Raw genomic sequence first — 18,665 nt, forward strand, 5'->3', positions numbered from 1 at the left:
CTTGTCAAAAGGTAGAAAGTGTTAAGTTCTTAAAAAATGTTTCTTCAAAAATGCAATACAATTGGATTCATTCCGTTTCTAAGAATACTGCTGTAGACCAGATTCTGAGACTGTCATTCAAGAGTAAAACATATTTGTACAAATATTCCTAATTTTGAAAATGCTGATGTAAGAACTGCTCATTGAAAAGACAGCAGATTGTTCTTTTTAAATGCCAAAATTAAAATACTGTATCAGTTGGTCAAATATTTTGCTAGGGAAAAAATACATGAAATAAGCCATCTCCCTGAAATTCTCATAAGAAATCCTATCAGTGTAAAACATACTTATCTAACTCTTTATATATCAATAGGAGTATTGCCCCAAACTTAAGAGACAGTTTCTGCTGTGTCTTATGAATTGTTGCTGCTGCATCCCCTCTCCCATTTAAAATCACTTTACTTAGAATGATATACATTTTGAGCTTTGGAGTATATTTGTAAAACTAGTAGTTGTGGTAACAAGATGAGGTTTACATGTCTGTCCACATCAGCACCATGTACTCAAGATGGATTTCAGCTGCCAAAAAGGTCAATCCAAACTGCTTGCACAAACCTGTCTTTATGCTCCTGTTTATTATGCTCCCATGTAGTAGATGTCTCGTGCACTAAAACAGTGCAGCCATATGTCAACATCTCTCTGGTGGTTCCGAATGTTCTAAACAAGAGCAAGGGTGCACTGAACCTCCCATGTAAACTTTATACAACAGATTCAGCAGAACTGTAATTATTTACAAAATGATGGCATGAGAAATCTCTGGATTTATATCTCACTTTAAAGTAACAGGGATTGTGTCCACATCATTCTTGAGTTCATGGTAGGTTTTTAATTTACTTTCTTATTTTTGGTATAAGACACAACTCAGCACTCTTAAAAAATCAATGTAATTACTTTTTAAGTTATTAATTTCTTTCTAAAAAGCACGATTCTCTCGCTTTCTTCTTTTTTTTTTTCTTTTAATAAAGGCACTGTGTTTAATTACAGAGGAACCTGTATATTGAGTTATTGGAACTACATGACACTTGTGTCTGGGATACCAGTTATTCCCTGGATAGAAAGGAGTAGGTAAACAAGGAGAGCACCGAATTCAGTCATCGGCAGAGGATAAGTACAGAGCATGACTGGTAGGTAAATTCCACTGAACTCAATTTTCAAGCTTCTCTCAAAGCGTGACATATTTGTCATTATGTCAGGTCCTCAACTGAAAAACAAATTATCATCCCTTTTCCATTGGCATATAGAGACAGGCCTACCTAAAACAAACTGCACTCAGGGATTCTGACCCCAACTGATACCAGTTTTAGAGGATTATACCTCGTGAGTTCTCCCATGCTCTGAATTTAAAATTTGTCCCTCTCTGTCTTCTTCCTTCTTACTTTTGCCATCTTCTTTTAAATATTTTTTTCTCTTCCCAAAACAGTACATGCTCAATGAATCAAGCTGCTTCTTTAAGATCAGACGATGTGACTAAGTAAATATGACAACTCAGATTTTAACTTATTTATACCTCTTCTACAGATAGCCACAATGTTTATGAACATTTGCATCAACTGCTTTTCAGTTACTTTAACATTTTCATATGAAATTAATTTATATTTTAAGTCATTCCTACATAATGTATATTGAATTACCTTTACTGCATGTACATAAGTCTTCAGTTGTTTTTGTTGCAAACCTAATATATAATGAAATAATAATGATTATTTGTAATACAGTGCATCTTGACTTAGGATCTCCAATAACTGAGTATAATGAAGTATTTATTATTTCTAGTACAGGACAAGCAAACAATGTTAAATGGCTTCTCCAGAATCCAGGGCTTATGGTCCTGTGCTCCAGCCACTCTCCTACTACAGTTTGTTATTTCTCTATGCTGGTGGGCCTCTTGCCTGACTTTAAGACAGTTAAATAATGTAATTAAACAATTAAGATGATTGTCCTTAAATGATCAATTAAGACAGAATTCTAAACATGCTTCCTCATTTGGAATTTAGCCTACTTTCTATCTCCTTCTGTGTATCAAAGACAAGGCAGCTAGGCTAAATCCTGAAGTCACTGCACTTCTTACATTATATGGTTTATCCTAAGCTTATACAAGTGCTATGTGGTGAGTGCTATTTTCTTAGGGCTTGGGAAAACTTACATCTACATAGCCAGTCCATGCAGCCAGCAGATGCATTGATTTAACATGAAGAAAAGATAATTTTTATTTCTTGCAGTACTATACATATATATATGTTACTTTCCTCAATATCTGGCAAATCTAACAAGTAAGTTCTAGAGTTGCAATTAATGTCTATGTTAAGCATCTGAAGTCTTCTGAAATAACCTTGACAGGCTTACTTAGAACACTCTTTGTTAATTACATTTGGACTGCTGCAAAAAACAAAGCCAGCGATAGCAGTTACCATACCTGTATTTAAATAATTACCAGGCAGAACTGAGCTGATAGAAATAGAGAGACTACAGGGATTTTGTGATATGTAAATAAAACTGGTATGCCTAAAACATGTTTAATCTCTAATTGCAGATATGGCAATTTAATTTAAAAGGAATAATATTTAAATAAAAGATTACCCACTTAAATAAGTCTTTCTCCAAGCCTCCCTCTCTCAGTTTTAAGCCACTCTGTTTAGATCCTTTGCAGAACTGGTGTCTTTCTTTACTACTTACATTCTGTATCATAAACATTCAGTGTTATTACAGACATCATGGTATCAAACTCCAGATAGTCTGATGCTTTAGGGGAAAAAATTAGGCTATTTAAAGTGATTATAACTTTCCACTTGATAGTTTAACATTCTACAATCATTACTGAGTCTGCAGGCACTGTTAACCTGTTCTGGTGAGACAAACAATGTCTTTTCTAATGTTTACTGAGATATTGTAAATTACTTAACGTACAGCAGAGTACGTTTTTCTCAGTTAATCTAGATCTGATCCCTAAGGGGCTATTTATTACATATGTATACAACCTGTCTGTAGAAGTGAAGTTAATGTAATATGACACAAGTAGCACACATTGTTTAAATGTGTTCCAGAAAGTTAGCAAATTTAGTTAAAAGAATACTTACATGCTCTTCTGCCTGGAAAACAATGAGGAAAAGGGTTCTAAATATTAAACACTGCTGTTCACTGTAGGTGGCCAATTAATACACTGTATCCAAGCTGGAACAAATCCTTCAAATATATACATAAAGCATATAATCTCTTATCTGCTTAGGCATTATCAAATTTTTAACAAATCCTAGTAACTTCAAACACAGCTTTAATGGGATGTAGTACTAAAACATGCAAAGTAAAGAACAGAGTTTTTAAGAACATAATCTGTTTTAGAATGTTTCAAGAGAACTGCTTTGAAATGCAATTATAATCTTAACCCATGAGTAAATGTGTGCCATCTTGCAGAATTATGTTACATGAATTAGTATATATAGAAAGAGATAGCCTCATGTTCCTAACACCTATCACAATTTGAAAATGGGGGTTTAGACAGAAGTATCTTGAGATGGTTCTAAAGGGTAGCTATGTTTGAACACAGAAGCACATTTATGGCTACAAGTTTGGTCCCTGTAAATGTTATATTTGATAATGAGAGAGAGAGTTTACTTGAGAGAAAATTCTAGCAGGATTTTAGAACTATTCTAGCCCTGATAAATCATCAGAACATATTTTAATAGAATCTATCTGTACTTTTGGGTCTTTACCTAAAGACTAACCTAAAATTAACACAATGTACCTGTGTCTCAGGGTGCAAAAGGGTCAGTGTGTGAGTTGCTGTTTCCTCAGACTGTCTCAGCTTTCCATTACACACATATACTGAAATCTCTTATTCCAGAGGCTACACTTCCAGTTTCCTTTGTATGTGCAGAACATGAGTTTTTGGTCACTGGTTTGCTCTCTTTCTGTTCTGGTTTACAGTTCCCTTGTCTGAACGACCGACATAAATGAGACCTATTTTGAAAACAGCAAATGGGTTTAAAATCTGTTGTACTACTTCGAAGACAAAGTGACAAACTGTTTCAGATCATAGAATCATAGAATCATTTAGGTTGGAAAAGACCTTTAAGAAGGTCAGTATGTTCTGTACAGGTAAGTACAGATCAGACTCACTGCTTTTTGTTCTGAGACAAAAATTATTACCTGCTAAATTAAATTTCCCTTCTTTTCCCAAAATATGTTGCAATTCTTGCTTAGGAAAAGAAATAGACTGTATGAATGTGATGCAAGCCTTGTACCTTAATATAGTAAGCAAACCTTTAGACTACAGACTACCCTGTTAAAGAACGTCAGTGAACTCAGTGAAGATGCTTTTTCTAGTGGTTTGATGTGAAAAGGAAAATCAAAAGCAGTGGGTTTTGGCCATATATGGTAACCATGGAAGGTGTGATTTTGATCTTTATTCTGTGAACAGACATGGTCAGATGCAAAAGAAGATGCAGAAATATAACTGAAATTTAGGTAGAATTTAGGCAATCATGAAAAGGCTATTCAGCTACCACGAAATACAATCAAACTCTAAAAGCACCTTGGTTTTCAAGAGTCCTGAGTGCTGCTTTTGCTGCTTTCATACCTGCCTTTAAACACACAGGTTACCACAGAGCAGAGCAGCTCACACCTTAGTTCCTGCCCAACCACTAACATCCCGAGGATCTCTGTCAATGTAGTTTGTAGACATTCTAGATCAGGTTCCAAAAAGAATGCAATTGCAACTACAGCCACTTGTTTTATAAGGCATGGCAAATGGTTAGGCTACCACTTCTTTTTATTAACAGTTCAGCACTTGCAGAATCCTCCTGATATGAAGGTGGTAGAGCTTCAGCTCCATCCTCTGCCCAGCAAGATTCAAATCCCACTTGCTCACTTGCCAGGGAAGTTACCATTGCGGGGTGGAAAAGAAAGGTATGTGTATGTGTGGAGACCAACAAGAATCATTGTGCTGAAGCTGTTCTTGAAAACTCAAGGTTTCAAGGTTTCTATTCTAAGACTAGAACACAACAGGAAAACGTGAGGAATTAGAGTTTTGACTCATGCTTCCAGAACAGTGTATGTAAATTACATGGAAAAAAATAGTAATAAGTCCATAAAAAGATGATTCTAGCACTGGTAAAGTCCTAGGTCTCCTGCTGCTTGACTGAAGGCTTTATCACCAAGTCTGACAACTGTGTTCATACTTGCCTCAAGCAGTTCATCTATAGTAGCTAAGATTCAAATGAAAAGTTAGTGTCCCTCTATCCCTCTGAGTCAAGCATGACCTATACTAATTCATAGCAGAGGATAGGTTTGAGTCCTCTAAAGTGGAAGAAGGACTCTGTACTTCCCATGCATGGTGTGTGGGCACTAATAATAGACGCTTTATTGTTTTGGAGGTGGTCGTGGCCATTGGAAGATTTAAAAAAAAAAAAAAAAGAAAACAAAAAAAATACCGAGCTTTATTCTGTGAAGACTTAGGAAGTTATACTGGGAGAGGGACCTCCGCTGCAAAGTTCTAACAGAAGAAAGTGGTTACCTCTCAAACACCTTAAGGCAGGATTCAACATTCACCTCTGCCTTTGCCACTCTCTACTGAATAACTAGATGCTCAGTGGCTCTGGTGCCTTCCAAGGCCTTTCTCTCCCTATACATAATATTACTGTTTTAAGTCTACTGTGCTGGTCACATATATAAAATTACCCATTGCAGAACATCAGAATGACAGTATGGAGTAGTGAGTTCTGGCCTCTTTTGTGACTGGCCTCTAGTGTGGAATGACATTGCTTGTACCTCAGTATCTGTGTGGTTTTTGAAACATAGCACATCCTGTTTAGATTTGCAAGTGCCAAGCTATCACTCACTATATATTTCCTGGGTTTAGCACTACTTGAAGGTCTTTTTTTCCTAAAGAAAAGTATCCTGAATAGGAGAGGAAGAAAAGCTTAAAGTGAACCTAGTTGTTTCCTCTTCAAATGACTAAATAAGCTGGGTTTTTTTCTTTTTTTTTTTTTCAGTTTTTGCTAGAAAGAGTATACTATTTGTTCCATGTTGTACTACACAAGATGCTGATTTAAACTATATTTATTACAAAACTGACTTACATAGCTTTCTACATCTACAATAGATCTGGTTCTAAAGGGAGTAACGGGCATGTCAAGTATCCAAACAGAAGTAATTCCTTTTGTAGTCGGTATAAAGCAGGGAAAAAGAAGAATTCTGCAGTAATCTCTACTAGTTTGGGAGTGCCTCTAAAATGCATACAAGACTACAGATTCCAAAATAGGATCTTGATCCAAATCCCAGTGAGTTTAACTGAAAGACTCCCCACCAAACAGGGCAAATTCAGTAGGTTTTGAATCAGGTCCTAATATCTTTACAGTGATTTGAATGTCCTTTTCCATGTTAATGGAAGATGACAAGTATATTCAGGTACAACATTACAAACGCTTATTACTGGTCCCAGTAAAGTCACTGCAAGTTCTATTAACCTGAAAAATATATTTATGTGAAAATCTTTTTCCATAGCTTCAGCACTATAATCACTGAAGTTTATAAGTCAACATTTTCTTAGCACTGTTTGACTAGTGGCTTAAACCTTGTATCAATGACATATACAACAAGGGTTATTTTGTCAAAATATTCCTACATTATATGGTTGTTTTCCTTTGAAGAATTCCAAATAAAATATAAGTATTTCTAAGACCTTTTTTTAGAAATGGAGACACTAAAGAATAGGGAGAAAGCAGTTTTCTTAGTGTCACACAACAAGCTAGGAGCAGGTTATGAGGCCACAATAAACCACTGCAATCCTCCTGTCTGATCTCATGAATAATACCGGTCAAGAATTCTCCAGAGTTTATCTTGTTTAAAGTAAAGCATAACCTCTAGAAATAAATGGATAGAAGTAAGAAATAAAGTATAATTTAAAAATGTTTAGTGACAGATAATCTATCACAACTGTTCTGTTCGTGCACTATTCCAAAGGTTAATTACCTTTTTTCCTCAAAATAACACCTTAGTTGAAGTCAAAATTTTTCTAGCTAAGCTATCAGTTGCACTGACTTCTAACTTTGCCTGCTAGAATGAAGAACTCTTTATTATAAGATTTCTGTTCCACATATACATACTTATATGGATGAAAATGCAAGAATAGAATTTCAGTTTTCCATCTGATTGGCAGTAAGCCACTGTCACTATAGTCCCCCAGGACATCCTCCCACAACTATAGCTAAGTATAGTTTTACATTCACTTTTGAAAATAATGCATCATACATATTACTTTGGTATAAAATTAATGACATACAGAAAGCACAATGTATCTTTGCAACAAATTAATTTGGATTGTATTGAAGGTACAAGGGAATTTAAAAAAAGGCATCTTACCTCAACTTCTCTGTGGACCTTTATCAATTTGTTTTCCTTAAATTGTTGCCAAACTCTTAACATTCACCTATACAGAGATTTTTATTGGTAAATTAACTATTTGTTATTAACTATATGGAATACATAAATCTGCCTTTTAATAAAACAAGAAAAAATCTTCCAGTATTCAGTTGTGCTATAGCATATCTCCACAAAAAATAGAAAATTATATAGCAAATTTCTGACCTATATGGTTAGTATATGACATAAAGCTAAGCTGCCTCATTGCAACTTCTATCCCAGTCTCTGTCCTCCATTTAGAGGTGGTTAGAAGTAGACCATTAAGTCCCAACTGATATAAGTTCCCCAGATCCACCAATGGTACAAGAATGAAGAATAAACTGAACAATCTAATCTTAATGATAGCATAGTCTAGAAAGCAAAATTTGTCTGTAAATGCATAAATTAAGTTCATGTTATGTTAACATTGGATCAATTTACTTAATGAATACATATCACTATAGTATACATATCAATAGTTGGTATGTTTTCTGAAAAAAGTTTTACAGATTTCTTAAAGGCTGTAAAGCAGAGGTTATCCTGCTTCACAGCAGAGAAAAGAGTAAATTTATATTTGAAGAACAGTCATCTTTTTTTAATTTTCTGAAGTGCTCTTCAGCTCAGGAAAATACAGGGGAAACGACAAACATCCAGGAACTTGGGCTGCAATTTACCTCAAGAAATCCAATACATATACTTTCTAAATTATAATTTATTGTGTACTTTTCACACTTACAACTATTTTTGTTTATAAAGCTATAGATGGTCCATTGCTTCCAAAATTAGGAAAAGAAGGGTTTAAATATAACAAGAACAGTGTCTAGGTCTGTTTGGTGCTCTGCCAGCACTTATTCTAAATACTTAACACGATACAGGCTACTTAAAGATACTTATTTAAAGTACACAGTCACCTTACTTAAATCACATTAGAATTAAACATAAGTTGCATTCCATACTGAGAAAAAGATTAATAAAGGTGAAAACAAGATCATATTTCTCCAGTTAGCCTCTTGTCAACTCTGTAGGTCTAGATGATATCAAGATGCTTTAGAGAGAACCAAGCACTCCAGCTAAATAACTAGTAAGGTATTTGTTTTATCAAAATCTGCACACACAAAATGATTTGAAACTTCACCACCCAGAACAAATACATAGGTCCTTACGGGTTTGTTTTTCTTCGTTTTCATTTTCTAAGAGTAATAAAGATCTTGGGGCAGGGCATTTCCTTTGGATTAATGACTGGCTGGGGTTAATGGCCAGGAGCTGTTCTTTGGGCCATCAACTCCTCTCAGCCGGTCATTAATCCCCAGGAAATGCTCTGTGCCTCAATCATTATTGCTTAATTTCAGTGCAAACAAACTACTGTGGCAGACAGCATGCTGTATGCTATCCCTTAAACACAAGCAACACAGATTCAGTTAATTTAATCAATTGTTTACACTATGGTCTATTTTCTGTAGCAAGAGGAAATCACAGCTCTTCTGAGTGTTCTATGAAATCTGTTGGTTGGTCTCATGATCATTTGATAGACTGGACTATTTCCCCATGAGTTATTCTGTTTGTCACGTACATTGTCATTGTTATTAACTACAAGCTGGATGGCCATTGCTCACTTTATTTCCCGGCAAAATTCAAATAAATGCCCTAAACATTATTTGTAAAATGCATTCTCCAATGACAGTGTTACCCACCCGTGCACGCACCTCATCTTAAGTATGAGGTTATTAAATTTTACAGGATACCTCACTTGACACATCCTGACATTTACTGTACAATTTCAGGAGTGCCATAGAGTTATTAAATTATCAACAGTAAAATATAACATGGACCTTCTCCAGGCTTGTGCTATACAAATATTTACTAGAGCACAGAACTTTGTTATATTTCTCTAGTCTACTTGATAATCCCCTGATTAGACATCCACATGCTTGGTGGAGCCAAAGAAAAACTGTAAATGGTCAAAGGCAATGCAGCATATTTGTTTTTAAAGGCTAACTTTACAATAGTTTGACTTAAGAAAACTATTTCATCAAACTGGCCAGCCTCATTGATTTCTCAGCTTTGGGATTATAACAAAAGGATTCAAAGAAGCTATTAGTAGTAACTGAAAGCCACTTTTAGTACAGCTCTAAAGCTGAAAACTTTAGGAATGTAGATACTGCTAACTAATTGGGGCACTTATCCTCTTCCTTTAATGTGAAAAACTGAGTTAAAATGTCAAAATATAGACAATAGGTAGGTGCTTATGGTCAAAAGCATTTATTCTTTTCCAAACCTCTACTCTTAATCAAATACTAGTATAAAGATGATACTATGCTAAAATAAATGGAATGGAATAAGTGGAATAAATAGAATTTAAATTACCATTTTCAAGTACCTGGTGTATTCTTCACAGTTAGATGTATTTACCATCCATGAAACTTCTTTACGGTATGAAAAGTGTGTACCACATCCTGTGATTATTCACAGCCTTACATTGTTGTGCTAGGCACCTCAGTGACTGTTTCTCTGAATCTAAGAGAGAGGATTAGGCTGTGAAGACAGCGACAGAGAAAGCCGCTGGGTAATAAAAAATCTTCATCATCAACATCTTGACTGGGCAGAACTCAAAGTACAAAACCTAAACAGATATCTAGTCTGGATTTCCAAACAGGTTACCCACCTCACACAAGCAATATGAGTTCCTAGAAAAGATGTGGGAAGCTGTATTAGTATATTCTATTACTACTACTCTGCTAGAAGGCATTCAAATTCTAATGGTGTGCAGCATGTCCATGAAGAGCCTGGGCTGAAATGCTGCTAACAAACTTGAGTTGAAGGTAGTGGGGCAGGGAGGCCTCTTGCGGAATTTGTTTTGACAATGCCTTCTCTTTTTTTGCCTGAAATACAGGGTATGTCTTAAGTTGGCTTTTATATGAGTTTGCCATTTAGGAGGTTGTTTCAGATAATTCTGTTCTTTCAGATGCAATATATATATAGGAGAAAAACATCTCCACAAAGGCTTGCCTTATTTGTCTAGACTACAATATAGTAATGGGAACACACACACTTCTACATAAAAATAGTTTGAAATATACTATATGGAAGAAGGTTCCCAAGTTGAAAAGGTATGATAGAGCTCAAAGCAAAGAGCTATGTTAAGATTGTAGGAGTGGAAAGAAGTATACAACAGGCTAAAAAAAAAAAAAAGACAAAGCACTAAATATATTTCAGATCCAAATATGGCATTTTAATCTAAAAAATATGAACAATTGGTTGCGTAAAGTCACCCAGGTCATTCTAAGCATACAGATGTCAGGTATTGAAAAACGCTATTGCACTTTGATTCTCTGAACAAGAATTTCCAGTCTTTTCCTGCATGGTTTTGCTTTCAAGTATAAGCAGACCACATTCATTAAAACCAGATGCTACTGTCTCTTTGCTCCATTTCAGTTATCAATATCATGTTTGAAAGATTCAAAACATTTTAATAAAAATTTGACTGTATTTGTGATCACATCAGGCGAGGCCAGGTTAAGATGCCAAATTCCGTAGGCTTTCTTGCAAAGAGGAATGAAAAATCCAGATAATTCAAACTGTACTCCCCCCTCTTCTTTAAAACAGTTTTAAAATTACTTGTGCATTCCAGAGCAAAAAGTAAACAAATAAAAAAATCATCAAACCCAAACAAAAGCTAAAACCCTAGGTAATAAGAAAACATATGTCATCTGACAACGCACCCTGGGGACTTTCTGTCAGCTGGATGGAGTACCAGCCATGCTTTTTCCCTGTTTTCTTCTACTGTGGGAGGCCTCAGAGGAGGAAAATACAGAATACATCTACTTTGACTTTGCTGTTGCTTCACTAGTGAATGTTATTCTAAGGGGATCTATTCTCTGCTTCCTGCATGTTACTCCAATAGCTGAAATGGAGGTGGTCCAGAAAAATCATGTGTTCAGAGCTTGGATGCTTACTTTGCAGCTCAAGCCCATTCTCATATTCTGAGATCTACTAGGCTCCAGGGTTTATGCCAAAGTTCAGAAATCATTGCTCTAATTTAGGTTATTATCATTATGGGAGCTTTTAATGGATTAGTGTTCTGCATTTTCCTTGTTTAAGCAGATACACACAGTATGGTGCTTAGAATTGCTCTGAGCTGCTACATTTTGATCTTTTAATTTCTCAGATTTCTTACAATGTACCAGGTAACAGCTACAATATTATTCTCAAATATTCCATTGCTGGCAGTTGTTAAATACGACTCCGTAGCCTGTTCAGATCCCATTACCTTTTGATTTATTGATTTTTCCTCTCTTTGTTGCTGCTTCCTTAGAGAGCAGATTTTCTTCCTTCTAATTATGTTACAGATTCCTATAATGAGAATGGCTCCTTCATTTCTTTCACATATAGTGTTTCTTTTTATTAAAAAGTATCTATATTTGCAAGAAGCTACTGTCCTCCATGAGAACCTTGTAATAAATCACTGAATGTTGTCCTACTTCATTGTGAACACTTGCTTCCAACACAGAAGAGCTCTAGAAGAAGACAGCATTGGTTCAAGTGATAACAGCTGAGTCTTGACACCAGTGAATTAAGCAGTAAAAACACTTGTTTTACCCAGGCCAGAATTTCACTCCAGAACTGGAATAAAAACAGGGCAAGGATGAGATTGAGGCATATTTATGTGAGGAAACTTGCAAATATGTCCTAAAAATTTCTAATTCTTCAAATGGTATGTCTATTTCACTTCCCACTCCTAAAATAATACATAATGGATCTTTCAGTGAGGTTATGAATAGCTGGATATTTCAATAACAGGTAATGATCCATTGTTCTTTTTATTTTATTTTTGCCTAATTTTAAAACAAAGCCATTTGATTGAGACAAGAATAAACAGGCAGTGACATGACTAACTTCAGTGATCCTTTCTATGAGAAAAATATAATTGCCTTAAAATTACTCCACTTCATAAAGGTACATTACTTTGAAAGCATGTTAGGAAACCTCCCTCTGATATCCAAAGATACTTCATATATTCATACGCTTCAGATTTCAAGATACTTAAATGTACATATGTCAAAATGAATGGGAATACAATGCAGCTCTTAAATAGTAATATATGGTTAACGAAGCACTCTGTTTCAGTCTCCTACGGGCCTCATTTTAGACAATTCATTCTGAAACTGTCCAGTGTGCCCATGTCCTCAAAAAAAGACCATGAAAAATATAACCCTGATGGAACAATCCTGATAGATTCTAAAATTTGGCTCATGAGCAGTGTTAATTCACAGATCTTTATTTCACAGGTCACAAAAATTCTGCTGAGTAATACAGTTCTACCTCCTCATCATTTCTATCTACCAAACCACCATTAAAAGCTGTTAAAACGGATGATCCTGTCTGCACAGCTGCAGATTGGAGGGTCCCACTGTGATCATGAGGATGAAACATACTTTGTGTGATTGCAAACTACATAAGTAAAGAAGTACTATGTAGGACCATCTCTATATTTTTATGTGATCCACACTAAAAATGGTTGGGAACTTGAGGTAGGAGAACGTACCATGAATTGTAAGCACTTTCGGGTAGGCTGAATTAGATTTTGTAAAGAAAGACAGTTTGAAAGAAACAGATCTTCTCAAAGAAAAATCGAAGGACTTCCCATTAGTTCACTGTTTTGTGGAACAATGGCCACTATATTGTCTACACTACTGCTACACTACACTGCTAATTTCTGTTTTATTTTCCTACGTTGAAACTAAAGCTGAGATACTGTACATTTTAGTTCTCCCAGCCATGACAACCTTTTTCCAGCTGTAAATTTTGCCTGGGCAGACAAAGTGGACTCTGATGATTCGTCAGAGATTTACAGACAGCCAGAAGAAAAAGGCAGCCTTAGCTGTAGGCCTGGTCTGCATCTGCACAAACTAGCTGGGCAGTATGCATGCAGTTGATCTAATGCAAATTTGCCTTGTTGGGCTCTCCACACATGCAATACATGACACCTACACAAAGATTTCTCTTCAGAAAGAGTCAGACACAAGTATCACTAATCTTGAAAATCTTGTTTAGTAAAGTCCCAATGATCCTAAAAAAAGTGTTCCCTGAGTGGGAACTTTAATCTTAGTTTACTTTCTTGCTCCTTTTTTTTTCTCTGAGAGGTTTCCATTCTCTCACAGTGTAAATACTATTAAATTTACCTCATTCAAATGGAGCAAATAACAAATAGGCATAGATGTTCTCCTTGGGATAAAGGATTTCCTTAGCTATTGGGTGGTAGTGAAATCCATTTGTCCACACTGAACACACCACAGTTAGAATGGAGATTAGTATTTTTTAGTGTCAAAATGACATAATAAATTCCCATTTATCCAGGGGGTCCTGATGGCTCGGCATGACTTTCTGAGGGATTTTCTTTGGACGAAAGGAAGAATTATTAAAATAGAAGGCATTCTGTCTCACATGCCATGCCTTCAGGGTGTGGCAGCTCTTACTTGGAAACCTTCACTTCTCAGATTAACTCAGATGATTTATATAGCACTGAAGACACAGTTGTCTAAATAAGAGAGAGGAAGGAAAATCATATTGTAGGGCCACCATGATGGTTAAAAGAGTGGCTAAATTCAAACAAACTCTTACAAAATTGTCCTGTTTACCAAGTAAAGCCTGAGATAGTCACATACTATCTACCCAGAGAATCTCGTTCTAAGGGCCCTCTTTCTGTTGAGGTTTTTGGTGCTTTTAAAACTTTACCTACAATCTCTTCAGACAATCTGTGCTGTAGTTTGTATTTCCTCAGGTCACATGCTATGTGTATCTGAAACATAAGGAGTCACAAAAGACTACAACTGCAAAGGAACATTTTCTGTAACAAGTCCCCAGGTACTACTCTCTTGTAGCCTTCTATTCCTGAGACACCATGTGCATTGTCTTTGAGGAAGGGTCCTAAAACTGCCTGTAGGTCACACCTGATACTTGTGGATCATAACACTTCAGTAACTGTGGCGCACAAAGGAAGCTGACAGTTATGTTGCTCCTTGAAATTCTTGGGTATTTTCTAAAATAAATGCCTGGCTTGTCTGCACTCACAGTTATCAAGCCAAATGGAATTTTGAAAACTCAAGGAATTTACATTTCTGGGTTTAATTCTTGTCTAAGGACCAATTCAGTCTACCTAGAAGAATGCATTACTAAAAGCAGGAGTTAAAATATGCAATGTCATTGGCAATGCTTCTTTAATTTCCTCCTACTGTCATCACTGGCACATATAAGTAAAAGCCCACCTATTGATAAAATAGCAACTCATTGCTAGACAGCAACAGGTTAGTAAAAAATAAAGTGATGAGGCTGGGATTTCTTGACACACCATTAAAGCCTTTCCTTGTCACATGTCATGAAGCATCTGCTACACTGTATGGTGCTAAGTGGAGGCTAATGACCCTTTAGGTCCCCTGGCAAGTTCTCCTTGTCAACAAAGTGTAAATGGCTCTTTAATACAGCCAACCCCTATTGAAATGAAACTTCTAAAGCCAACAAGTAGTACTGGGGTCTTCTTCAGCATGGCATCTTATCTCTTTGGGACTGCAGTGAAGGAGAGGACCTAAGTTAGTTGAAAAATGATTTTTGTAGGCTTTACACGTGAACAGTAACTTATAATTCCCTGAGTTCTGTGGTTCACTGTAAGACTACTTGTGGGTGCAGCACATCTTGAATGCTGTACACAGGAAAGTGAATCAGAAGGAGAAAAGTTTTCCAAATTAAGAAGCAGAGGAGGTATACCTAAAGGAAAATAAGCTGACTGCTATGAAAGAAGCAAAAGTTAGCCTCTTTTTAGTTGCACCAAGAGAAAAAAGTGAAATGCCAAAAGAAACCTAGAAAATAACAGAGATACAAAATAACTAGAATTTATATAGATGCCTTTGAATTTCTTTAAATATAAACACAAGGACACTGAGACAGTTTTTCAGGGATCCAAAAAGAAAATAAATAGTTTAACTCAGTTGTTGGATGGGAAAATAAACAGCAGGACTTCTGACTTAATTTCAGATCTGCCATTATCCTGATTAGCTATATTTATATTTATATAACTGAAATTATTTATTTCAGTTTAGTTATTTCTTAGAATCATAGAATCACAGAATTGTTTAGGTTGGAAAAGACCTTTAAGATCAAGTCCAACCATTAACCTAACACTGCCAAGTCCACCATTAAACCATGTCCCTAAGTGCCACATCTACAAGTCTTTTAAATACCTCCAGGGATGGTGACTCAACCACTTCCCTGGGCAGCCTGTTCCAATGCTTGACAACCCTTTGAGTGAAGAAATTTTTCCTAATATCCAATCTAAACCTCCCCTGGTGCAACTTGAGGCCATTTCCTCTTGTCCTATCACTTGTTACTTGGGAAAAGAGACGGACCACCACCTCACTACAACCCCCTTTCGGGTAGTCGGAGAGAGCGATAAGGTCTCCCCTCAGCCTCCTTTTCTCCACGCTAAACAACCCCAGGTCCCTCGGCCTCTTAAGTGGGAATGAAAAATAATCTCATAGAGGAAATTTTACAACTTCTCTTTTGTATAATGATTTAAAGATGAAAAGCCCTATTTTAAAGGCTATTAATGCAGAAAGTATATTCTTTTATTGAACAGTTTATAGAGCCTCCAAGCACAGTCTATGGCCCCTAGTAAAAGAGAGACTGACAAATTGGATTGAGTCCAGAGGAGGACCACTAAACTCGTCTGGAGCACATGATGTAAGAGAAGAGGCTGAGACCTGAGTCTGTGAAGACAAGTCTTACGTTTTATATTGTTCAGCTACCTGGTGGGCAGCTCTCCAGAAGAGTGAGGCTCTTTGAAGAAATGTAGAGCATATTAAAAGACCATGAAATTCTGATTACATATAAGTCAAAAAACGCTGAAAAGAAGGTGGCTATGCAGGCGACAAGCTGCTTAGAAAGGCTGTGAAATGACCATCCTTGGTTGTATTCAAAGCTTTACTAGGCAAGACATGGAGCAACCTGATACAACATAGAAGCTGGCCCTGCTTAGAGCAGGGGACTGGACCAGACAACATTCAGACCTAAAATATTCTATGATCCTATACACACATTCACTGATATAAAATTTTGATGCAAATGTCTCAAGAAAATTTTATTGGCCAAAACTACCCCATAACCCACCAAACAAACCTAATTTCAATTGATTCAGCATAATATTCTTCACTGTCATTGATCAGTGATGAAACTGTTTCATCATTGTTAACTATCATGAAAGACAAGCCAGCAATTATTACTCTGTCCTCATTCCTAAGCCCCTTAAAGTGTCCCTTAAGTATTACAGTTATTACTATATGGTTAAATTATAAGCAAACATGACCTTAAATTAGACTTCAGAGACAACCCTCTGAACTTGTGCAAAAGCTGGATCCACAGGCAAACTTAGAAACCCTAAGCTTTTAACAGCCTGAATTTAAGAGGGGCTTATTCTGTCAATGTCTCAAAAGAAATGGTTTGCCCGGCTCCTCTAGGAAGCATAAGAGGATGAAATCTTGGCACCACTAAAATGATAGAAATTTTGCTGTAGACTTGGTAATGAAATTATGATTTCCTAAATTTGTAAATTTTATAGCCTCAAAGTTTGTTAACTTCATTCAGTCATCTTTTTGATGCAAACGTCATTTGTATGAGCAAGGCACACGGAAGTTGGAGCTATCTTTGGAAAATGTCCCATGGGCTTTTTAAGAACTTTCAGAAAGATTCTGCTTTAAATCTCTGGGTACATTTATAAAATAGGTTTATAAAAATATGCATATTATCACAAATTATTTTAGTCTTGAAAGAGCATATGAATTTAAAGAACATGAGTCATAAAGACAAAACTTCATTTAGATAGAAGAATCCAGTTTAGGGTTTCCATTAGCCTGCATGTTACAATACTGAGTGAACTTTATTTCACTTTCTTGAGCAGTACATTCCAAAGCAGTATTTCAGTCAGAACAACAGTAAACATTAATAGAAAAGTGTTCTCTTCTCTATGTTACAGTAACATAATCTTTAGTAGAATGCTGGAAACTGTGCGGATTCCTTGAAGTAAAAAGGATTGCAGTTTACTGTTCAACCAAATGTGTACAAAATGCCTCTGGAACGTGTTTATATCAAGTAGACGTAGGAGAATAAGTACAAAGAAAGAGATGGGTCATCTGTTGACAAATTTCTACTTCTTCAACAAACAATTGATGCCAAGCAGGATATTGCACAGAACTATTAATTCAACTCAGATCAGCAGTTCGTTGTAGTGGTTCAGTCTCTGAAAGACTGTATGTAACTACCTTCTAGAGTTACAATGGTCCTGGAGATATATGCAGCCGTGCAACATCTCTCCTGAAAACCTGTCTAAAGGGAGTACTTCCAAAGCTGTGAAAGTCACTCCTGCATGTACTTATGCAAGCAAGGTAGTGTGGGAGACTGCGCCACTGCTAAACATTTTCAATTAACCTAGAAAGACCAATACGTTTGTTATGTCAGGAAAGAAAGATACTTGAACATTTTAAAATTGTACACGACAGCTATGCAATTCGATTCATTCATGGAAAACCAGACTGAGGCTAAAGGCATTCCTATACGCAAAGGAATACCTCGTTGCAGTGTAAGATCTGGTTTTTTCACTATCATATTCAGTGTACAAGGCAATGTATTTTTTTTTATATTTGAAAGATACCTCTTCACATGTTTAAATTGCTATTAGCACTACTTGTTTTTTCTGAGTAAGATGGCAAGGTAGGTGGAACCTAATATAAAAACCTCTTTTAAAAAAGTATATAAATATTTTGGATTTATTGCCTTTATTACAGTCTGCATCCTGAATTCCTCAGTTTCTACACCCTTGTTTAGAAGATAATTGAAAGTGGCTTGATTTTCACAGGTTTCTGCACCCATTCCTAAAATTGGTCTCAATGACTTCATACGTTTGAAACTGCCAACAACAGACAGGAATGAAAAAGATCCAGCTGCAAACAGTCTATTCCTTGAAGATGACACATTGGGAGACAGCCTAAGATTTGTTACTGTATCACTATAAATGACTGTGTTTATCATAATTTATATGGAAAATATTTTCTCTAAAATTAATGACAGGCAAAAATCCCTGAAAAATACCCATGACAAGATCATTAACACTCTATAAAAAAATGAAATGCATACCGAATGTTTGTGCTCTCTCACTGGTTTGAATCAAATAATATGTGCCAGCATTCCCC

This window comes from Accipiter gentilis, chromosome 12 (genome assembly GCF_929443795.1).
Source record: "Accipiter gentilis chromosome 12, bAccGen1.1, whole genome shotgun sequence".
Lineage (NCBI taxonomy): Eukaryota > Metazoa > Chordata > Aves > Accipitriformes > Accipitridae > Astur > Astur gentilis.